This window comes from Chanodichthys erythropterus, chromosome 5 (genome assembly GCF_024489055.1).
Source record: "Chanodichthys erythropterus isolate Z2021 chromosome 5, ASM2448905v1, whole genome shotgun sequence".
NCBI lineage: Eukaryota > Metazoa > Chordata > Actinopteri > Cypriniformes > Xenocyprididae > Chanodichthys > Chanodichthys erythropterus.
Genome location: NC_090225.1, coordinates 28,227,757 through 28,252,881, shown reverse-complemented (window position 1 = coordinate 28,252,881; position 25,125 = coordinate 28,227,757). Strand labels below are relative to the sequence as shown.

At 37.2% G+C, this 25,125-nt stretch overlaps 1 protein-coding gene across 3 annotated transcripts in view; it reads right to left on the bottom strand.

The window, feature by feature from the left end:
- Positions 1 to 25,125, bottom strand: part of prkn (parkin RBR E3 ubiquitin protein ligase) — a 199,078-nt gene that overhangs the window by 59,650 nt on the left and 114,303 nt on the right. The window lies entirely within an intron of this gene.

Here is a 25,125-nt window from a genome sequence, read left to right as displayed (position 1 = left end):
AAAATCAATCAATGAAGCCATAAGCACCTATTTTTTACACAGTGTTATGGGCCATAATAAAACCTACACACAATCTTACCTCAAACAGCTTGAGGTCATCTACACGTCGTTATTACTGGGTGTTACAACTTGTAATCATAGTGTGAGTTTGGTTTGCTTTAAAGGGTGTTTCGATAAGTGCTCACTCTTTCAAATGAACCACTTTGAGAACCCTGAAAAAGTGTGCAATGTCTTGTCCGAGATCCTTGGAGCTTGAGTCTGTGAGAGACCGATGCAACATTTCAAATTTTTGTATTGATTATTGTAAATTAAAATTATATTTAGGTCATGACTTTCAGATATTTGTGAACAAAATCTGATGTAAAAGGTTGAGTCGTTTAAGCCCATTGTATAAAATGCTTGAATGTGGACATTTGCGTGTTACCGTCTGTACAGAGTATAGATTACTTTAGGTAAAAACTATAAACAACGTTAAAATAACACAAATTCATGCATCTTCATCACTGTTGTAGCATTCTAAAATGATATAAAACTAGTATTTCTGCATATAATTCTTCTTAAAATGCTAATAAATTTTGCCCCATGTGTCATCTGTATATTGTATGCAAAATAAATAAACATGGTTCATAGAACAATACTTTTAACTTTTAATACTTAAGTACATTAAATAAAGTACGTTTGTACTTTTACTCAAGTCAAATTAAAAAGGATGAGTGCTTATACTTTTATTGGAGTAATATTTCATTAGGGTATGTATACTTTTCTTCAAGTACTTGTGAACTCCATCCATCACTGTCAATTACGCATTACAACTATGTGAATTGAGACACCAAAATTGTCCATTGATTAGGAAGCTTACATAACTTAACCACATGACACATTAAGAATAACTGTGACATGTAAAGGAATGGATGAGGTGAAACAGAGAAAAAGAGGCAGAAATAAGAAAAAAAGTGCAGAATGGGCCCAAACATGCTGCAAAAATCCATCAGAATTATAACTCAATTTCCTCTTTAATAACTCGCTGAAACAGATAACAAAAAAAGCGTCTTTTTCATAAAGAGAAGGGCCAGTGAATCAATACCCATATAAAAGTGTGGTTAGAGTCTCTTCAGCAGATAGATGTGCTATATTTCACCGGCCCTCCCTGCCCGCCATGCCTCCGGCGTGCCGTCCAGCAGTGATAAAGGGGCCTCCAAATCTCATTTTTAATGTCCTTCTCCAGCATGAAGGGCAACTGACCAGACAAAAGGGCCGAGCGGTTGAATTCAGCATGAGAATAACGAGAAACGGAAATGTCGTCTGATACGAAAGAGTGTGTAGATTTGAAGAACAAGAAAGTCTGAATTAAAATTCAAGGCTCACGCTCTCCATTAGAGATAACAACAATCTAACGCGAGCTACTCCTTCTTCAAATGGACTAAATTATGATTTAATATAATAGATTGTGCTCTAATGGACTACATTATGATTCAATAGACTGCGTTTATGAATCCTCCTCCACTGCTACTGACAATTTTATCTCGCTGTTGCTACTGACAGTTACCATGAACTTAGTTTTGTGTAGTCAAATTATGATCAACCTGCTTTTTCTAGTAGAGAACCGTTCACTTAGACGGGAGCAACATGTCTGATTGACTTGTAAAGCGACCAGTCAGTTTTACTCTTACAGTATTATTATAAAACTCTCTCTCTCTCATGGTCTCGTCCCTCCATTCTGACGTGAGATGAGCTGTTTTCTCTGTCGAGTGGAGGTAAACACATATACCACCACACCTTCCCAATTCCCCTGACGGGTGGAGCCTGCCTCCCAGACAGATTGTGCCTCAATCTGGCCTCTGATGGAGGAAGTAAAACGGTTTTGTCTTTTTTAGTTTCCTTGCCCAAATTTCCAACCCACTAATTATCTCCTAATTATCTCTTTGATTAAGGAGAGAGGGAGAGTGTATAAATGTGACAGTCACTGTGATGAGGATTAATGGAGCTGTTGTTCCAGTGACTGATGTAACAGTGATGCCATTGTGAATTATGTTTGTACACCTTCAGACTTGCAGATTTAAGATGATTAAAAACATAAAATTACAAAATCAAATTATAATTTATCTTTGGGAAATGTACAATCTTGCTTGTATCTTACTACAAAATTAAACTAAATTGCGAATACTGTGATTATTTTATTGCACTATTCCTTTGAGTGCACAAGTTAGACTAACTTTAAGATACGTGCCTTTGAGATGTTTTCATATCGTCTCTTGATTTAAACTTCAGTGACAACATCAACATTAGAGTAAATTTTGAATGGTTTCCCCAACTCAATTCATTGTTTGCATCCTCAATCAAAATGTTCTCAGCAGGATTTTCAAGTATTGAAAAGTATTAGTAAAACACTATCTTCACTATCTTACACTATCGTTCAAAAGTTTGGTGTCAGTAAGGACTATTAAATTGATCAAAAGTGACAGTAAAGACATTTACGTTGTCGGAAAATACTTATATCTCAAATAAATGCTGTTCTTTTGAACTTTATATTCATCAAAGAATCTTGATGGAAAAAAAATAAAAAATGTATCACAGGTTCCACAAAAATATTAAGCAGCATGACTGTTTTCAACATTCATAATAATAAATAAGAAATCAGCATATTAGAATGATTTCTGAAGGATCATGTGACACTGAAGATTGGAGAAATAATGCTGAAAATTCAGCTTTGATCACAATAATACTTTACATTTTAAAATATATATATTTAAATAGAAAACAGTTATTTTTAAATAGTATAATATTTCACAATATTACTGTTTGACTGTATTTTTGATCAAATGTAGCCTTGCTGAGCATAATAGACTTCCAAAAATTTACTTTTTTTTTTTTTTTTTTTTGTATTTTGGATTACTATATTGGTGTATAAACAGTAAATGAAAATTATTAAATATATTTTTTATTGTCTTCATTTCATTTAATTGAAACTTAACTACATTTGCTTCTTTCAAAACATTTTAAGTAAAAAGTGCTTGGTTGAAAAAAGTGCTTGTAAGTAAGCAAGTAAATAAATAAATAAATAAATAAATAATAACCAATTTCAGACCAGATACATAATCAATATATATTGACTGTTATCAAAAGGCTGAAAATAGATTATCACCCAGGATACAAATAAGTAAAGCTTCTGTACATATTCCAAAGTCAGAGTTTATGATAAAATAGGCTTTGTTTTAGATTCCAGCAATTTAATAAAACTATTCAACGTTATTCTTGAAATAGGGCTTTCAAAATCCCATGTGTCACAAGAAGCACATTAGCAGCAGCGATTCTGCATAATGTGGCGGGTTTCAACAAGTGCTACACATTAGAGTATCAGGTCAGCCACAAGCTTCACGTCAACAGCACTAGTATTAGCTGGCCCATAATGCCCTGCTGTCAGTGAGTCAGCTTCGTTTTTGTCAGTAATTGGGCCCTGAGTTGGTGTTTAAGAGACTGTACTAAAAACCCTACTGTCACTTCCCTCACATTTATGTTGAAACAGTTTCCATTGTGTCCTAATAAGGTCCTTCGCAGTTCAGCAATCTCAACATCTCGCTATAACAGCGCTGATTCGGATGAAGCTTTTTTCAAAACCAATTGTTCTTTCTGATGTCTCTATTTTAACCTTACCAGTCTTGCATAACTGAAACGTCATACTGTACTGTTGCGAGCCTGACTGTTTCAGTGAACTATAGTGTCCTGCACCCACTAGTAAATATATATCAAAAATATCTAAATAATTTTTGGTTTTATTATATATATGTGTGTGTGTGTGTGTGTGTGTGTGTGTGTGTGTGTGTGTGTGTGTGTGTGTGTGTGTGTGTGTGTGTGTGTGTGTATGTGTGTGTGTGTGTGTGTGTGTATAATATTATCTATAATGCTAATGCATATATACATATACATATATATATATACAGCTATGGAAAAAATTAAGAGACCACTCCAAGTTCAGAAATCAATGTTAAGTGGTCTCTTAATTTTTTCCATAGCTGTATATATATATATATATATATATATATATATATATATATATATATATATATATATATATATATATATTTAATTATAGATAAGCTGCAAACATACTGCCCTACATGAATGACCTAATTGAAATTCATCTAGTGATGTGGTTTTTACAGTAAAAGTCCATTTGGTTATTTAGTTACCTATTTTGGTGAAGATCAGACCAATTTTGGAGTCTAAGAAGGAAGAAGGAAGAAGAAAGAAGTAGTAGTAAGAAGGAAGAAGAAGAAGAAGAAGAAGAAGAACTCTGAACATGTTCCACTAGAAACGTTGGAATTTCCAACTTCAGACTTGAAAAGTAAACAAACACTACTTGAAGTCAGACTTCCAACTGTGGAAATTCTGAACTCCATGATGCGAATGTGTGACGTCAAGAAAACAAGGTGGAACCCATGATTAATGATAAACAAGGAGAGAATAAAAAGCATCAAATCACTCAAAGTTCCAACTGTACATGGTAGTAAACATATTTAGCAAACATTCCCAGCTGCAGGTGTGTGTAAAACAATAAACTATCATCTCTGTTGATGATTGTACACCTGCAGAACAAATGCTAGCATCATTTATCTTCTGCAGTTTGTTTGCTATGAGACGTTGTCGACACCTGAAAAGCTAACAGCGATTTTGTTTACTTATAAGACACCTTTCAAGCAGCAGGCAATGGAATGCTGTTATGGTCAGAAATTAGAGAAATCGACTAGAAATCCCCTAAATTCAACTTTGAATGAAACACATGATGAGTTTACTAAGCAGAAAACAATGCCTGACTAATTGTTTACATTTATTTTGAATAAAAGCCACTTGATATTTTGCCATGTAAAGCAATAACAGATACAAATGTGTCTAAAGATTACAAATACTTTTGGGGCGTCTGATCCTGACAGTGACATGGCGTGAAGGCCAAGTATGGTAACCCATACTCTGAATTTGGCCTCTGCATTTAACCCGTCCAAGTTAGTGCACACACATTAAGAGCAGTGAGTAGTGAACACACACACACACACACACACACTGCAAACCATGGACACACACACCCAGAGCAGTGGGCAGCCATTTGCCTTGTTCAAGGGCATTTCAGTCATTTCCTACTGGTATTGAAAATTGAACTCGCAACCTTCAGATCTGACTCTCTAACCATTAGGCCACAACCTCCCCCATCGTATTGCTGCTATAAAAATTCAATTAAATTGAAACAGAAATCGAAACTATTTTGGTTGGAAATTCAACTGAGGAGACCAAACACAGGAAGACTTTACTAAAATCATCCCTGTTGAGTTTAAATTGCATATATATCGAACCATTCAATAAAGAAGCAGCCACCTCAGGTACACAGTGCTGCGTTACAGGAAATTCTAAAACAGAAAAAAAGTTGTGATGTATCAGTTTGGAAAGGGTTACAAAGTCATTTCTGAGGTTCTTGGACTCCATTAAACTACAGTGTGAGCTTTCCAAATGGAGAAGTCATGAAGTGCCCAACCAGCCAACATTTATCCACCTTAACTTGGATGGTTCAAAAGATACAAAAAAAGTTCAAAGCTCTACAGGACTCCAGCCTTAGTTAGTTCAGTGTTCATGACTCATAACTATGAGAAAGAGTGGTTATGGAAGAGTAGAAAGCCAAAAAATATCTGCTCAACAAGAACTTCGAGTCTCATGTTTGCTAAAAAGCAAAGAATCAGCATTGGCTCTTTGGGGGTAAAATGTGCCTCAACATACATTTTCCCAAAACATACCTATACATACAAAACAGCTACAACTTTTATTCCTTTTCACACAAATTATTATTAAAGGAACAGACATATTTGGTTCTTTGCAAAATACTATGTTATTACCTCAAAACACTTTTACCATAGTGCATGATTTGTAAACTAATACATTTAGAAGTTCGCACCAGCTCAACATGCTTGGCTTTTCTGATGTAGTAAACTTGCTCGTTAGCTCACCTGGTCCAACACTGCACTTAAAACATAAATCACGATGAAAGAGCTCAAAGGCTTCAAAGAATCAAGCTAAAATGGCATAAAACGCTTTTGCAAATTCACATGTTTATCTCACGTTTGCTTTTTTGTTAACACTATCGGTTAGGTTTAGACCAGGGTTTAGTGTAGGTGGTACTGCCGTGATATTTACACCAACATAATAAACATTGTCAGATTCACATTCATCTCCTTCAGATAAAAATGATTTTTTTTTTTTTTTTAAATACACTCTAAAAACATCGAAACATTGTGATGACAGTGTGACTGTATGAGAATGTCTTGCTGCCATGCGACCTGAATGATTTATTTACATCAAAGATAATATGAATTCTGCTATATGGACAAAACAAATCAAAGTCCTGATTTGAACACATACCAAACTATAGGTGGTGTTGAGCTGCAGCTACTGATGCAACAGTAAATGATTCCCAACCAGGTAACAGGGGCATTTACTTATTCACATTGATAAGTAGAAAACCTATTAAATGTAATCTACGTTAATCAACATTATGAACTTGCAATTAGATTAGATTACATTATAAAATGTTCATAATCAGATTGCAGTTACTTTTTTATTGATTACTTGATTACTTATTATTCACCTTATGGCAGTAAAGTATTCATAATTTATTGATTCTCTTTGGAGACTGTGGGAGAATTTCTCCCTAATTCTTAATTCCTAATTATTTTTTATAAAAAGCCTACTACTTGTGTAGCCTAAGTCTTTCAGTTTGTGGAATTGCACACAGACCATTCTCTAGTCATTTGGCTATAATTACACATAAAATGGAGAGGCCACACAGCATTTGACCACTGCATATTCCATATCTAATCAACTCCTGATAAACACATTTTAATTATATTTCACATTTTGAATTATCATTCAGTGAGTCATTTTACCAAGTATTAGTTTGTCTTTGAAAGGCTTTTGTCTCTCAAATACATTAAGAGCTTAAGCGACTTATTGTCTCAGAGTTGCGAGTTTATATCCAGCAGTTTGCACTTTATTACTTGCAATTGCAAGTTTATAGCTCGCAATTTTTAGAAAAAAAAAAAATTCAGAATTGCAAGATTATAAATTAAAATTGCGAGAAAAAGAGTCAGAACTGTGAGTTTATGTCCAAGTCTGAGAAAAAACTCACAATTCTGACTTTTTTCTAGCAATTGCTAGTTTATATCTCACATATATATATATATATATATATATATATATATATATATATATATATATATATATATATATATATATATATATATATATATACGTGCTGGTCATATAATTAGAATATCATCAAAAAGTTGATTTATTTCACTAATTCCATTCAAAAAGTAAAACTTCTATATTATATTCATTCATTACACACAGACTGATATATTTCAAATGTTTATTTCTTTTAATGTTGATTATTATAACTGACAACTAAGGAAAATCCCAAATTTGGTATCTCAGAAAATTAGAATATTGTGAAAAGGTTAAATATTGAAGACACCTGGTGCCACACTCTAATCAGCTAATTAACTCAAAATACCTGCAAAGGCTTTTAAATGGTCTCTCAGTCTAGTTCTGTAGGCTACACAATCATGGGGAAGACTGCTGACTTGACACTTGTCCAAAAGACGACCATTGACACCTTGCACAAGGAGGGCAAGACACAAAAGGTAATTGCAAAAGAGGCTGGCTGTTCACAGATCTCTGTGTCCAAGCACATTAATAGAGAGGCGAAGGGAAGGAAAAGATGTGGTAGAAAAAAAGTGTATAAGCAATAGGGATAACCGCACCCTGGAGAGGATTGTGAAACAAAACCCATTCAAAAATGTGGGGGAGATTCACAAAGAGTGGACAGCAGCTGGAGTCAGTGCTTCAAGAACCACTACGCACAGACGTATGCCAGACATGGGTTTCAGCTGTCGCATTCCTTGTGTCAAGCCACTCTTAAACAACAAACAGCGTCAGAAGTGTCTAAAGACAAAAAGGACTGGACTGCTGCTGAGTGGTCCAAAGTTATGTCCTCTGATGAAAGTAAATTTTGCATTTCCTTTGGAAATCAGGGTCCCAGAGTCTGGAGGAAGAGAGGAGAGGCACACAATCCACGTTGCTTGAGGTCCAGTGTAAAGTTTCCACAGTCAGTGATGGTTTGGGGTGCCATGTCATCTGCTGGTGTTGGTCCACTGTGTTTTCTGAGGTCCAAGATCAATGCAGCCGTATATCAGGAAGTTTTAGAGCACTTCATGCTTCCTGCTGCTGACCAACTTTATGGAGATGCAGATTTAATTTTCCAACAGGACTTGGCACGTGCACACAGTGCCAAAGCTACCAGTACCTGGTTTAAGGACCAGGCAAACTCGCCTGACCTTATTGTGAAGAGGAAGATGCAATATGCCAGACCCAACAATGCAGAAGAGCTGAAGGCCACTATCAGAGCAAACTGGGCTCTCATAACACCTGAGCAGTGCCACAGACTGATCGACTATTTTTCATGTTCATACTTTTCAGTTGGCCAAGATTTCTAAAAATCCTTTCTTTGTATTGGTCTTAAGTAATATTCTAATTTTCTGAGATACTGAATTTGGGATTTTCCTTAGTTGTCAGTTATAATCATCAAAATTAAAAGAAATAACCATTTGAAATATATCAGTCTGTGTGTAATGAATGAATATAATATACAAGTTTTTGAATGGAATTAGTGAAATAATTTAATATTTCAATAATTAATTGTATATTATATATATATATATATATATATATATATATATATATATATATATATATATATATATATATATATATATATTAGAATTGTGAGATAAAAACTTGCAATTCTGAGAAAAAAAAAAGTCAGAATTAAAAGATAAAAAGTCACAATTACGTAGCGGAAACAAGCTTCTATAGTCTTTATTTAAATGTATTAAAAGTATTAGTACCCCCTTCATGAACCCCATTTTTGGGAACTCTGACATAAAATGTAATGTAAAATTAAATATATTTTCTTTATCTTTGTATTTGTATATCAGTATGGTACAAAATAATCCCTTTCAAATCAATGTGATAAACAAGTCAGGTCAAAGGTAATCTAAAAATAATCAAAAAGTAGAATACATTACCTAAAATATGTAATCTAATAGATTATGTTACTATCACAATACAGTACAGGCTCTACTCATGTGGTTATAATTATTATGAAAGAAATACTGCTGTCTTTACTCAGTCACCCTTTTCGCAACATCACATTTTGTTCGAGAATTTGCAACCATTTTTAATCGAGATATCATGGTACTGTATGAACATGTGTTTCACTTCTGTTAGTGTGTCAAAATGTCACCTCGAAATGTCTGTGTGAACCCTGTATGAGCTGGATGACTGGCTGCTAGTCAGCATGCCAGGGTATCATATAAAAGAGCTGCTTTTCTTTCATTCATCTTTCACTGGCATGGATTTCGGGAAGTCTATGTATTTTTTGTATTCTATTATTCAACGGTTGGGTTTGCCCCTCAAAACCCTGCTCGCTTTATCACATTATACATAAAACACAAAGAACAAGCACCTAGTGGCACAGAGGCCAGGCTTTGAGCTTTACAAGTTCAAAGCCAGTCGACCTACAGAGCCGAGTGGGTGTGTGTATAACTGAGAGAAAGACGGCTGAAAAGCCTCGCCGGAGCACCATAACTCATTTGTCTGAGGGGAAAAAGTTTAATATTCAGAGGCGAACTGTAACCTTCAGCCATGAGGGGCGTACCTGAGCACTGCTGCAATTCTAGGGTTTGTTTGTATCAAAGCCCTACCGTGCACTGTGGAAACATATACTGTATAGTGAATGTTCAAATCGAGAAGCCCTTTCTTTTGACAGCTAGTCCTACTGAGAAAGAGAGTGAAAGTGAGAGAATCACTGTAGAAGAAAGACATGACTAATTCAAGTCAGCAATTTTCCACTCCATCTACTCTCAAGAAATTTCCAGTAGGAAATCAGTTCTTTCCTTTAATGTGCTGCTCAGCTGTCTGGAATACTACGCTCGTTTTTTCTTTTTCCAGTACAGCGATGAAAGGGCCCTCGCACCCGGGCTCACTGCCACCCGTTGGCCTTAGGAAAACAGTGAACAGTGGTCAACATGCATGTAAGCGAGTGAAAACAGGAGAATTATGGCAAAGTCATTTCAACTTCCTGCTGCCAACAGGCGCTTTGACTGTAACTGAATATTGCCATGTAGATGTCTTCAGGCCAGGACTATAATCAAACGTAAAGTTTAGAGTAGACCGGGTATTGTATGCCTGAGTTACTACAACTTCCTGTTTTGTGGCGTTAATCATGCTGCATGATTTAACGTGTTTCCAGCATGTTTGGTACTTTGTGGAATATTGAAATGTGTTTCTGGGAGTGAATTAAAGTGTAAAGCATGCCATTTCCTGTTGCCAGCAGGTGGCGCTATGACTAACTGAATATTGGCATATAGATGTCTTTATGCCAGGACTCTTATCACACGTGAAGTTTGGGGCAGATCGGACACTGTATGCCTGAGTTACAACGGCTTCCTGTTTCATGGTGAAACATCGAAATTTGTCAGTCCACCACGGACACGCCCTTCAACGGAAACTCAAGTTCTTCACAATTAACATCACTAAGCCCTCAAGATTAGACTGACCATATATGATGTTGATCTGATTAAAGTTCTAGGAGGAGTTCATTAAAGTACGTCTGGAAGTGGCAAAAACTATACAAATTTTGAAAAGAAAACTCACTTCCTGTTGGTTTTCAGATTTCTCTCCAAGAGACTTTTTTTGTAGGTAGTGGGCTGTTAGATGTATGCACTGAATAATGTACGTGAAACATAGGGTTAAGGGCACTTTGTTAATTTTTTGTAGGTGGCGAGCCATTTTGCCACACCTAATTCTGAAACCCATATCAGATGTAAATTTTCCCCACTTCTGACCCATCTGCAAAGTTTCTGAGCATGTTTAGGCCCTCAAAAATGTGATTCACCTTTCATGGCGAAACATCAGACTTTGTCAGTTGCCACGACACACCCTTCAACGAAAACTCAAGATCTCTGCAATTTAACATCACAAAGGCCTTAACATTAGACTGACCATATATGATGTGCTTCTGGTTAAATCTCTATGAGGAGTTAATAACAGTTTAAAACATGACATTTCCTGTTACCCACAGGTGGCGCTATGACTGTAACTGAATATTGCCATGTAGATGTCTTCAGGCCAGGACTATTATCAAATATGTGAAGTTTGGGGAAGATCAGACATTGTATGCCCGATATACAACAACTTCCTGTTTCTTGGCAAAACATCGAATTTTGTCAGTCCGCCATGGATACGCCCTTCAGTGAAAACTCAAGATTAGACTGACCAAATATAATGTTGATCTGATTAAAGCTCTAAGAGGAGTTCGTTAAAGTACGTCTGGAAATGGCAAAAACTGCCAACATTTTGCAGAGAAAACTCAAAATATCTCACTTCCTGTTGTTTTTTTTTTTTTTTTTTTTTTTTTTTAAGTATGTACATTTATAACACTATACTTAGTATTATATTATCTTTGCATCAAATTACGTAAATATAGTTAATGCTGCTGTGAGGGTGTTTCTAATACAGCGGCTATGGGAGTGATAGTAAAAATGACATCTTTCTCTCTTCTGACTGCCGTTATCAATCGCTCTTTATTTTTTTCCTCTTTTTGGAAGTTGTGAAAACACTATTGTGGAGTTTTTCTTTAGCTACTTGAGCAAATGGAAACACAGAACATATATTTAATGTATTCTCTCATTCACCGCTAAAGAATTTTACCCAACTATGACGACTTCCGCTTCTGAGAAACATGGAAATATGAAAAGGTCTATTCATATGGATTAGTTTTACAATCTCTTCATGATGTCTTTGAAGCATCAAAGTGGTAGTTGCATAGGCTGTCAATGGAAGGAAATCTGGCAGCATTCTGTCATCGAAAATATCTTAATTTGTGTTCCGAAGATGAACACTTTAAGATAATAATATCATAAATATTATTAGTATCAAAGTATCAAAGTACATATTGTCGTTTTATGCATTCTCTAGGAATCAAATCCATGACCTTGGTATCAGTGTTTGAATTGCGTCAAATATCTTGTGGTTCCCCTGTTTAATTAAATTTATTTATCCTCCCATCCTCTCCTCAAATTTAAACAACCAGCCCCTAAAAGTCATGTTCAAAACAAATTGGTCACTTCATATATCTATTTTTGTCTACTGTAGACAGTCCAGAATAAGCTGCACTTCCCTGCACTAATCACATTTATGGAAGTAAAATAATGTCATATGTTTTTGAATCAAAAAAGCATCTTGAATTGCACTACTTGAAAAAAATATGCATTGTAATAACCATGCTTGTATTTTAATGCATTGTATTTTTAAGGCTTGCATTTTTATGGACTGAAATTCAACATGGTTGTATATTTGAGCTGTGAATATTTCAATTCAAAACATTTCACATACATTTTGATTGTTAAAAAAATAAATTTTATTTCATGTCCACAAATTCAGTGGTTCAAATTCCAACATTTCACATCCGAGAACGGCAAAAAAAAAACAAAAAAAAAAAACAGTAGAGTACCGAGCATAATCTCCATCTGCTGTTAGTCCACCTCACCAGCAGGTGATGTAAGTGCATGTTGAGAAAGAGCAGAGCATCAGTTAGAGCAAGTCATTCATTTCATTCATTAAAATGGATGTACAGTTACAGAGCAAGCAGTAAATGCATCTGTGATTATTATCAGGGCCAGAATATTTGCAGAAAAGACACAAAAGTTGTGTTTACATTTAATTCAATGTCTTCACTGAACTTTCCCTGTGTAGCCTACATGTAAGCAGCTTTCTCTACAGTGAACGAGATTATAACATTATTCCCCGATGCTGATGTACAATTCAAACTTTAAATCTGAGGTAGACATATACCTTTCCTTAACTTTATATCCCAGCGCCGTGCTGCAGTACTAGGGTTTCCCTCAATATGTCATACTTCAGGATTCCCCTGCCGTCGGGACATACAGTATAGAATGCTTAACTTATCTTTGTAGACTAAATACAGTGATAAAAAAACACCACCAAACTCGCACCTATGCTATACTATATTGGCTACAGGCAAGCAGGTTGTCACAGAATATGAATGTAATGTGCAAAGTCTGATGCCAAGCGTTTCCCAGTGAAATACTGGCATAATGGATTGACATTGGACGGTCGATATTCACAAATTTAGGGACCGTCTCTAAAGTTACATACGACATTGGTGTACACATTTCTAACTTCAATATCCAGTCATAAACTGTAATGTGCTTGTGTAGGTATCAGGCATGATGCACGCCTTTTAGATTTTTTATATTTAATAAAATAAACAAATAAAAAACAGTTTTTTTTGTTGTTGTTTTTTACTACTGCATGAGCTTATATTTAATATAATATCAACAATCTAAAATTATGGTATATGGTAGATTTTTGATATTAAATAAAATAAACTGTCAAATCATGTGTAAATATTACTTTTTTCACTACAGCATGAGCTCATATTTATTATCAACAGTCTAAAAGTTGTGCATCACACCTACATGAACACTTTGCAGACTGTAATTCATTCTCTTCAAATACTATAGAGCTTTAAATTATGGTATATTTTGTGAATGAGCATACAGTAGGCTAAGTGAAATATATAACGATATTTACATATGACTTGACAGTTTATTTTTATTCAATATCAAGAATCTAAAAGGTGTGCATCATACCATCAAACCTAAATGAACACAGTTGGTTTTATGACTGTAAGTAATTCTCTTCAAATGCTATTGAATTAGAAACTTTATAGACAGTCCCTAAATTTGCGAATATGGACTGTCCAATGTCAAGCCAACTTAATGCCAGTATTTCACTAGGAAACACTTAGTGTCAAACTTTGCATGTTATGTCCATATTCTGAGTCAACCTGCTTGCCTGTAGCCTATAGCCTATATTCTCAATGCGTGAGTTTGGTGGTGTTTTATATCACTGTATTTAGTCTATAAAGATAAGTTAAGTGCTCTATATGTCCCGACAACAGGGGAATCCTGGAGTATGACATATTGAGGGAAACTCAGTACTGCAGCACAGCCATAAAAGTTAAGGAAAGTTATATGTCTACCTCAGATTTAATGTTTGATCTGTACATCAGCATCAGTGAATAACGTTATAATCTCGTTCACTGTAGAGAAAGCTGCTTACATGTAGGCTACACAGGGAAAGTAACAGTGAAGACATTGAATTAAATGTAAACAACTTTTGTGTCTTTATCAGCTTTTATGCATATAGACCTCTTTGGAGCAGACGTCACAATTACGTCACTTGCAGCTGCGCGCACATAGTGGTTGCAGAAAAATAGCAGTAGCAATTGGAGGAAAATGTGCAAAATCCACAGAATAAGAGAAAAACTTTTTGTTGTGCCTCTGGATGTTGGAATCGGAATGCAAAAAATAAAGTCTTCATTTTTAAAGAAAACCATAGTTGAAAACGTCATTTGAAGCTAAACGGAGACGTTTCACAGACTTGACTGATGACACCTGCAAGGATTAGTCTACTATTAAAGCAGGAATTTGATGTAAACAGTAAGTCTACATAATATTCACATATGCAGTTCAGAGGACATATACATAGCAGTTACAGCATGAAATAATATTTAAACCTATAACATTTTACATAGATAACTTTTAAACATAGTCTATACAATTTTTATTTCACAATTCTGACTTTTTTTCTTGGATTTGCGTGTTTATGACTCCCAGTTCGGCCATTATAACTCGCAATTGTGAGTTTATTTCACAATTCTGAGGGGAAAAAAGTCAGAATTGCGGGATAAATTGCAATTCAGAAAAGACAGGATAACGAGTAGGCTATATCTCACAATTCAGTTTTTCTTTGTAAGAAATGTGAGATATAAACTCAGGTTTGCGAGAAATAAAAGTCAGAATTGTGAGACATAAACTCGAAATTAACTTTTTTTTATTCTTTTATTTTGTGGCTTCCATAGACTGCTACTGCTCAACTGTCATTTTCTGCAACCAGCTAGGCTCCGCCCACAAAAAAAGTCAGCGCTGTTTGCAAACACCAAATTGGTCTATACTGGCCCTGATAATCATCAGACATGCACTTACTGCTTGCTCTGTTACTGTAAATCCGTTTTAATGAATGAAATGAATGACTTGCTCTAACTGTTGCTCTGCTCTTTGTAAAAACGCGCTTGCACCACCTGCTCGTGAGGTCGGCTAACAGCAGATGGAGATTATGCCCTGTACTCTACTGCTTTTCCTGCAGTTCCCGGATGTGCAATGTTGAAATTTGAACCACTGAATTTGTGGATGCAAATTTGTGGACACAAAATAAAATGGACCAAAAATTGCCTGCTGAATATTATAGCTTATATTTTTAAACATAACGAATATTTTAAATATACAACCATGCTGAATTCCATCCCATAAAAATGCAAGCCCTAAAAATACAATGCATTTAAATACAAGCAAGTAGTGCAATTCAAGATGCTTTTTGTTTCAAAAAAATGTCATTTTACATCCATACACATTGGAGCTGCAGGAAAATGCCATCATAATGCTGATTCGCTGATGGCACCACAACAATATACAGTTGCAAACTCTCAAAATTCTGACCCTGCTAAATCATCTACTGTAATGAATGGATTTAAATGTTGCAAAATATCTGTATATTTTTCTGTATAAAGAAAACAAGAATAAACAGTCCCGAACCCTTTACCCTTTCTTCAGCTGTCAAATGCTGTCAAATTCTGCAGACAGGTAAAAAAAACAAAAAAAAACAAAGCAAAACTAAGCAAAGCAAAGCAAAGCAAAAAAAAAAAAAAAAAAAGCAAAGCAAAAAAACAAACAAAAAACAAAGCAAAACTAAGCAAAGCGAAGCAAAAAACAAAACAAAACAAAAACAAAGCCAAGCAAAACAAGTCAAGGCAAAGCAAGGCAAAAACAAAGCCAAGCTAAACAAAACACCACAAGGCAAGGCAAAACCTTGACCCCTTTGTGTGGCTTGTACTTGTATTTCTCCCTTGCCTTATCTTCCCAATTCCCTTCTAATAACCCTCCTTCATCCAAGAAGTGACGCTTTTATTGTTTATTTTATTTTGTTTTCATGACATTGTTCCCTTTGTAAGAATGAAAATGAATCTTCCCACAAAATCTTCCAGAACACCTTGAGCAGCACAGGCCTTTTACAGAGACATACAGACTCACAGATAGAGCAAAGAGCTGATAAAAATCCCAACAGGCCTATAAATTTACACCAGATCACGCCATCCGTAGAGGAATACTGATGTACCGTGCACAAAGTTCTAGGATTATTCATCTAAAGCGGATAGCAGTCTACTGTGGATTATTTATACGCCAAAGACATTGATCCTTATGTGAATACTAATAAAGGCCAGAAGCAGGATTTCCATGATAATCTCAGAGCTCGATGTACACTCCTGCAGAAGCATTAATCAGTTATACAACACACACACACACACACACAATGCATGTGTTACGGTTGCTGGTGTATAAAGCACACGACGAGGAGAAATATACATAAACAAGTCTTTTACTGGAATATCCACAGGAGAGTACAGGAACAGGCAGGAACATACACCCAACAATACAAGTACAATACCGGACAACACAGGACTGGAAACACAGGGCTTATATACAAGGGATAACAAGCAGAGTGATAAGGAACAGCTGGGTGTGATGATTAGTTGCTATGGTGAATGACTAGTGGCGGGAAATAGAACAAGTCCAGAGTGAGTCCAAAACAGAGTGCACATGTAACATATCGCCCCCTCCCGGAAAGGCGCGTCCTCGCGCCGTGGAGAGGGGAAGAAGAAATGGATGGTGCTGATGGTGTAGGAGGCGGTTCGGGAGGCGGACGGCTATCTGGGAGGAGGCGAAGTGCAGGAGTCCAGGGAGGTGCTGATGGTGGAGAAATCCAGGGAAGTACAGGTGGTGAAGTCCAGGGAGGTGCCGATGGTGGTGAAGTCCAGTGAATGGCCTTGAGCAGAGGAGACCAGATGTTGCTCCAGGCCACAACCAGGACGGCGACCCAATGCGGCGTTGCTGGAGGGAGGAGCCGAGGTGGTGAAGCGTTCCAAACCACCTTGGGGAGGCGTGGAAGCAGCGCCGCCGATGAAGAGGGACCCTTAGGCAAAGACAGAGAGCCGAAGGAGCGGAGTGATGCCGATGACCTCTGAGTCCGCGACGACGTCCTCGTGACGGCCCCCCGAGGCAGCAGCAGTGTACCGGAGGGCTGAGGTGGAGCTGGAACGACTGAGGGCCGAGGCAGAGTCCGAGGGAAGGCGGAGCCCAACGGAGCCGTAGGGGTGGAGGGTTGGAGAAACTCGAACGACCCGTAAGTCCGTGGCGAAGTGCTGGCGATGACTGACCCAGGCGGAGTCGCAGGACCGAGGGAGTCCAGCGGAGCCGAACGCTCGATGGTCACTGCTGTAGACGAGGGTGGCAGGAGCAGAGGCGGAGGAGTCAGGACGATGAGTCGAGGTGGAATGACGTGATCTGAGGCCGGAGGCGGAGCCACAGGATCCTCATCGCCTGAGGCTGGCTCACAGCAGGCCCCAGGTGTAGCCACGCCACTGAGAGGAGGCTGGAGTAGAGCTGAGGGCGTGATGTGAGACAGTGAAGCCTGGGTAGCAGGCAAGGTTGTGGGCTGGAGAACAGGCAGAAAAGCAGAGGGACCAGGACAAACAAAGTCATTAACGGGGTTTTGGAGAGGAGGTGGGAGAGGGAGGCTGGGCAGGACCATTTCATCTAAAATGAAAATGACAGTCTCAGGAGGTACTAACGCAGGTAAGGAATCTTCTTCAAAGTCATAATGGTCTATAGTGCTTGCCTGGAACTCCCTCTCAGTGGCGGGAGTGTGGGCGGGGCTCCCATCCAACCCCTCGTCTTCCACACTGTCTCCCTCGGCGATGGTAGCAGCAGACTCACACACCTGGTCAGACACGCTGGGCTCCGTCTCCGCGGCGATGTTACGTTCAGTCGTTCCACTCATCGCTGGCTCTTGCATTGCGGTGGAGGCGGGCTCTCTGTCTTCGGTGGCGCTGCGCTGTCTTTCCACGCCGTCAGAGGGTTCCTGGCTGGGCACTGGAGTGGGAGTGGGACTGGCGTCGTTGTCACAGAAATCCGCGGTCAACGAAGATCCACAGGACGCCAGTACCCACTCCACGTATTCAGGGAAGCTCCCTCGAGGTCCTTCCCCGGACAGCAGCGCTTTGGTGGCGGTGTTCAGTCCAGCAAACAGGAAGTTGCAATGTGTCTGCTGCTGTCCGGGTAATGTGTCGATGGTACAAGAAACAGAAAGTCATTCAAATGTTCCTCGAGGGAGCGGTCCTTCTGCTCAAGGCAGATTAACAGAAATGCGGGTGTGTACATAGTGACGGGGAAGAGGAGTAAAACACGAAAAACACTGAGACGGAAAACAACAAAACACTAAACACGCCGCAATCTGTTTGACTGTTTCGGTCCGGTATTCTGTTACGGTTGCTGGTGTATAAAGCACACGACGAGGAGAAATATACATAAACAAGTATTTTACTGGAATATCCACAGGAGAGTACAGGAACAGGCAGGAACATACACCCAACAATACAAGTACAATACCGGACAACACAGGACTGGAAACACAGGGATTATATACAAGGGATAACAAGCAGGGTGATAAGGAACAGCTGGGTGTGATGATTAGTTGCTATGGTGAATGACTAGTGGCGGGAAATAGAACAACAACAAGTCCAGAGTGAGTCAAAAACAGAGTGCACATGTAACAGTATGTATGTATGTATGTATGTATGTATGTATGTATGTATGTATGTATATATATATATATATATATATATATATATCCCTAAAGGACCATCAATCGTCCCCAGAGCTAAAGTGAACTGAGTGGAGTCGCAAAGAAGTTTCAGTTGGATATTTTTCTGAGTTGACTCTGACTGGTGTTAGGAGTGGCTGCAGGCAGTCCGTGGTATTTAAGGATATTTTTTTGAACTGATAAAATGTCAAGGTTGCCTCCAACAGGTGTTACAGCAATTCCACTTTATCTAGCACTGCACCAGCCATCGGCAACGGAGCCCAGTTAACATGCAACTCCGCTCATATCACTGTCTGATAAGTGTGCCCACACAGAAACATGCAGCCAACCCTTTACTGACTCACATTTACTCAAATTGGGAATTGGTACGTGTGTGTGTGTGTGTGTGTGTGTGTGTGTTTCATTATAATCAGATTTTTTAACTTAATTTGGGACCTGCAGGTGTTGTAGGGCCTCCCTATGAATTTTTCGTGGGAGGTGGCCATCCACCCATGCCTGAAATGACAGGACAAATAATAAATGTTGATGTAAAAGATACTCTATAAAAGGTGTAATTTCATCTAAAATTAGAGAAACTTTTCTACAGTGTAGCAGACACATATAGCATTAGATATTTTCTTCTGTATTGTGATATATAACCGTGTGAAACAAATTATTGGAAAAAAAAGGTAGGACGGGGACTTAATTCAATTCATCATTTGTTGATTGGATGACAAATTGTAAATGAGTGGAGAAATCAAGCGAAAGTTAGCACTTTCACCAGATTAAAAAAAAAAAGATCAAAAATTAAATATATGTACATATATGGATAAATATACAAATATCAGTATAAGTGGTATGAATCATGCTTTTGATGAGAGTGGGTTCAAAACCCACCTGCATATATAACTTAATAAACACAGCAAAACAGCTACTGCATATTAGCAGATGTATATCAGAAATGGGGGTGTTGGGTTGCACTCCATTTTGTGTTTTTGCTGGAACAGAAAGCAGGCGGCGGAGCGAGGGGGAGTGCGCGTCTCAAGCCTTGTTTATACTTTCAGTCAACTTGCAATGGCCAAGAAACCTTCTGCAATGTCACCCTGTTGGTTCACAATCGATGTAGAAATGGTAGCTAGAATGATATTGACAATTTATTTTAAGTGAACAGAATTAGTCAGGTCTTTCAACAACAAAAAAGCAAGACTTTTCATTTATAGACTATTATATTATATTATATTATATTATATTATATTATATTATATTATATTATATTATATTATATTATATTATATTATATTATATTATATTATATTATATTATATTATATACAACAGTTCTTCCTGGTTCTCAAATCTGATTGGCTGAGAGCTATGCAATATTCTAGTGATAACAACATTCCTACCTTTTCACCATTTGTATCACTCCGCTTGAAGTGACTGTCATGGCGGCCGAGCCAATTCACCATAATTGTTGCGAATACTACACTTATGATTTTTTTTTTTTTAGGTGAGAATGTAGTTGTTTAGACCTGAAATATGATATCATATTTAATCATAGTGCCTAATTTACAATTTGTTTAGACGTTCTTGGAGATGTGAGCTCCAGGCTGTCAGCGGCCTGTCAATGCTCATGTACCCGCTGAGAACAGCTTCATCTCGGCCAGTGCTTCAGGGATTTGCCGCTGGTTCTTGTAGTGGTTAAACATGAGATAAAATTCATTTTGGGTACATAAAATCTTTGGTCTTAATAATCTATTACTTGTTCCTGAGCAAATCGAATTGAGCTATGTTAAATTTGATAATTTAATATTAGGGCTATATTTAACTTAGATCCTGTAAAGCACTAATTTTGTACGTTTGACTGAATTGTACAATTGTATTTATTTTATATTGTCATTTATAATGGCTATTGTTTTTAATTTAAATATTGATGTTCAATTAATATTATTTTATATAAATATTATGTTGTATTTGGTTTTGAGAAAAGGTCCATTAGTTTATTCATAGTTTAGAAAATTAATATGGATTGAGTGAAAGTTATATTAGTATGCCATTAGATGGCGGCAAACTTCACAAGTGAATGAGTCAGTTGCATGAGACTTTTGAAGTGAAATGGACTTTTGCAAACAAAGGATGCTGATTTAGCGCTGTGTGTTATGGAAAATTCCCTTAATTGTAAACAGGACAAAAGGATTTGTATAATGGATATAATATAATGGCGTCGGCCTGAAGAATGAATGTTTTATCAGACACAGGTATTGCTCGGTCAGGCAATCTCTCTCTCTCTCTCTCTCTCTCGCTTTATCTAATACTGTTCAAAATACAATGAGTTTCAATGGAGGCACTCAACATGCCTTCATTAGTTTTAAAGTGACGTTTTAGAATTAGTAACAGAGGCTTGGGCTCAAATGTTAAACTGTCAACTTGAGATTTGAATCTGTGGTGGAAGGAAGTAGTTCTGTACAAATGAGGGTTTTAAAGATACGCTGTTGTAATTTCTTATTTATTTACACATTTGTGCCGTCTAACTGTTGTGTAAATGCAACATCACACTCGTAGATGTGCAATATGGCTGTATATCAGTATGCTGTGATTACCTAGGGCCAAATCACAGCCGTGCTCATATATACAGCCATATTGCACAGCTACTCGTGAGATATTGCTCTTATATTATATTATATTATATTATATTATATTATATTATATTATATTATATTATATTATATTATATTATATTATATTATATTATATTATATTATATTATATTATATTATATTATATTATATATTATATATTATATTATATTATATTATATTATATTATTTGATGATTTCTTACAGGGCCACTGAGAATATATTAAAATTTTAAACTTTTTTTTATTATTATCATTAATGCATTTCAATGTACTTGTGTCCATATGGTTTATTATTTGTTAAAATTTGTTATGGCTGTCACTAACAACCTCTTTGCAAAACCTGTATAACATTGTGACAGGTTCAAAAAATAATCTGCTGAATTGAGCCACTCAAATAGTTAAGATCAGGCTGAAATGACTAGGGACCTTGTTAAAAATAAAACTGAACAGCCATTTGAACAGCTATTTTTGAACTGTGGAGGAAGTTTTGAGTTCTGAACATTACAGTAGAACATGTTGAACATGATACACCGTGACCCCTTCAAATGATTCAGAGTAAAAAGAAGCACAGGTACATTACAGCTGTAATTTTCAGCTCATTTGCATCTGTAAAATTCAAATTGTTGTTAATGCCAATGATTCAGTTAGAGCAACAGGAGAGCACATCCTGCTTGGTCACACAGGAAACTGTGTGCTCTCCTCCAACGAAGGTGTGTGACAAAATGTTAAGTGGAGATTTTGTGCCTTTGAGGTCAGCTTGTAATATGGTGTTATGTTAAAGCTCATTTCAAAAGAAGGTTAAGGCTGCGCTGGTTTCCGATGTATTTTCAGAGAAAAAGCTTCTTGAGCTCACACAATTGTGTTTATCAGAGGCAGCCGATCATCTCTTCACATTTCGTGGATGTGCCTGGCCTCTTTCATCTGCGCCTTTTGGACAAACGTGTTTTGGCTGGACTGTTGAAAGTTGTTTAAAAGTGGAAATGGCATTTGAGGCTGATGTCTGACCTTTCTACACAATCTCCAGTCTGCAGTCACACACACAGTGATAAATGGCCACAAAGACACGCTGTCACAACAGTAACACTAATACACACACACACACCCATACAAACACTGACTAAAGAACATATGCCTGTATGTATGTATATGTCTGTCTGTCTATACATCTAGGCTGCATTTAAAAAAAATAAAAAAATAAATACAGTAATACTGTGAAATAGTTTTACAATTTAAAATAACTTTCTATTTATTATATATGTGATCAAAAATTGATTTTCAGCATCATTACTCCAGTCTTCAGTGTCACATGATCCCTCAGAAATCATTCTAATATGATGATTTACAGCTCAAAAAAACATTTCTGATTATTATCCATGTTGAAAACAGTTGTGCTGGAAGCTGTGATGTTTTATTTTTTTATTTCAGGATTCTTGAATGAATAGAAAGTTAAAAAAAAGAAAGTCATTGCAGTCACTTTTGATCAATTTAATGTGTTCTTTAAAGCTGCAGTCCGCGATTTTTCCTCTTTGTCGCCATCTCTGTTTGAAACCTGCAATTGCAGTCATATGCGGAACAGTTATCTGTACGTGCGTTGTGCCTCGGCACGGCTCATCAGCGCTGATGAATCTAATGTTTGCTGTCAGTCACCGCACCGGTGTGGATACTGTACTTCAGAATCACAGATTCTACGTCTTGAAAGTATGACCAATAAAAGAATTTTCACTGGAAAATATCATCTGAACAAGTAACATGTCTGCCACTTTTGTTCTGACCAACTGAGGAAAAAAGCATTAGTCCTACAATAAATTGCGCTGCCAATGATAATTAAATCTAACGATCGCTTAGCTCGGATCATGCCAAACCATGCAAATTATTATTACTGTTATATTGTTCTCAAATTGTTCATGTTAACAACATCAGCATTGCTATGAATATGTGTATATAAGCGTTACCTGTAGATTTCAATTTCTGTAACCACTCCACAGTCCAAAGTCTTTTGCTTTTTGACAACGGGTGAATCTCCAGTTGTCACTGATGATTGGATATTTCTGGATTACAATCCGCCATCAAAATGATAAGTTTCATTATTTCAGCTGCTGTGAGAACAGGCTTTAAATGATCCGCTACCAGCAGCGTCCTCATGTGATAAAACCGACTAGCCTCTCGACGGGACTCCTTCATTTCTGTTTATGGACATGACGTAATGACGCACAGACGAACAGCTGCATTCTCGAATTTCCCACGGAAATCCACCATGTCACTCTTATTATAAAACATTATTACAAGCTTACCGTTGTGAATCGAGACAAGATATGAGATAGTTTTGAACACTGGCTGGTTATGTACTTGCTCAAAAATTGATTTTGGATAATTTTTTGCGGACTGCAGCTTTAAAAAAAATACTGGTACAAAATGATTCATGATTTTTAGTTGCTTGAACAGTTTTAAGGGTCTGCATTTTTCTGCGAATGTGGACAGAAGATCATACCAAAATATTCACAGTGATTCCTGTGCCGATCTGAATCAAATGTACAAAATAAGACAAAGACAGTAAACTGACAAAGACACAACATGACTAGTGTAGTCTGATTCATGAACAAGAGCTGGTTCTTTTAATCGGTCAGAAAGCTGTCTCTTAAGGAAAAAGACTCATGAATCAGTCTCAAATCAGCAGTTGCTTATGTGTGCTGAAGGATCACAAGACTTAAAGGGATACTCAACCCAAAAATGAAAACTCTACCCAAAAAACGTCTGGTACGGACTACAATGAGCTTCCTCCTGGGTTGGTGACATCTCTAACCCCAAAATTTACATAAACCCTGCCCCAGGAACACACAACAAAGGGGGTGAGGCCATGTTGGGCTGCTTTAGAGAAGAGGAAGAGTTGTTGTAGTAGAGTGTTGTTGTCATGCCGTCATTTTACATCGGACTGCTTCACAAACGAGGATCAATTCAATGCCGATTTGCACAAAAGATGAACATGACGGCACATGCTAGTGATGAGTTGAATCAACTCCACAGCAACTACATCAATTTATCCACTAACCATTCAGAAACGTCCAGTTTCATTCTAAAAGTTGTAACTTCTTCCTGAGTCTCTCCATCAGTGTCGACTCCGGTTTGAACAATGTAAGGCTGAACACCGTTACTGACAATCCTCATTTTGGCTGCGTGAGATTCTCCAGCTTTGTTGTTGTTGAGCTGTTAAAGCTCCGCCCTCTTCTGGAAAGGGGGCGGGAGCAGCAGCTCATTTGCATTTAAAGGGATACACACAAAAACTGTGTGTTTTTGCTCACACCCAAATAGGGGCAAATTTGACAAGCTATAATAAATGATCTGTGGGGGATTTTGAGCTGAAACTTCACAGACACATTCTGGAGACACCAGAGACTTGTATTACATTAGGCATTATAGCTTGTAATAAAACCAGAATCAACACTGGCTTGGCTTTTCGGAGATGGCAATAACTGAGGGATTTAAAATGTTGTAAAAACGACCCAGAGTTGGTGCTTTATTATTCAACAGGTGAGTAAGGTATTTTATTGAACAGATAAATTGTTGTATGTAGCTCTCTAACAGAGTTCATTGTAAATCATTATCTATTGT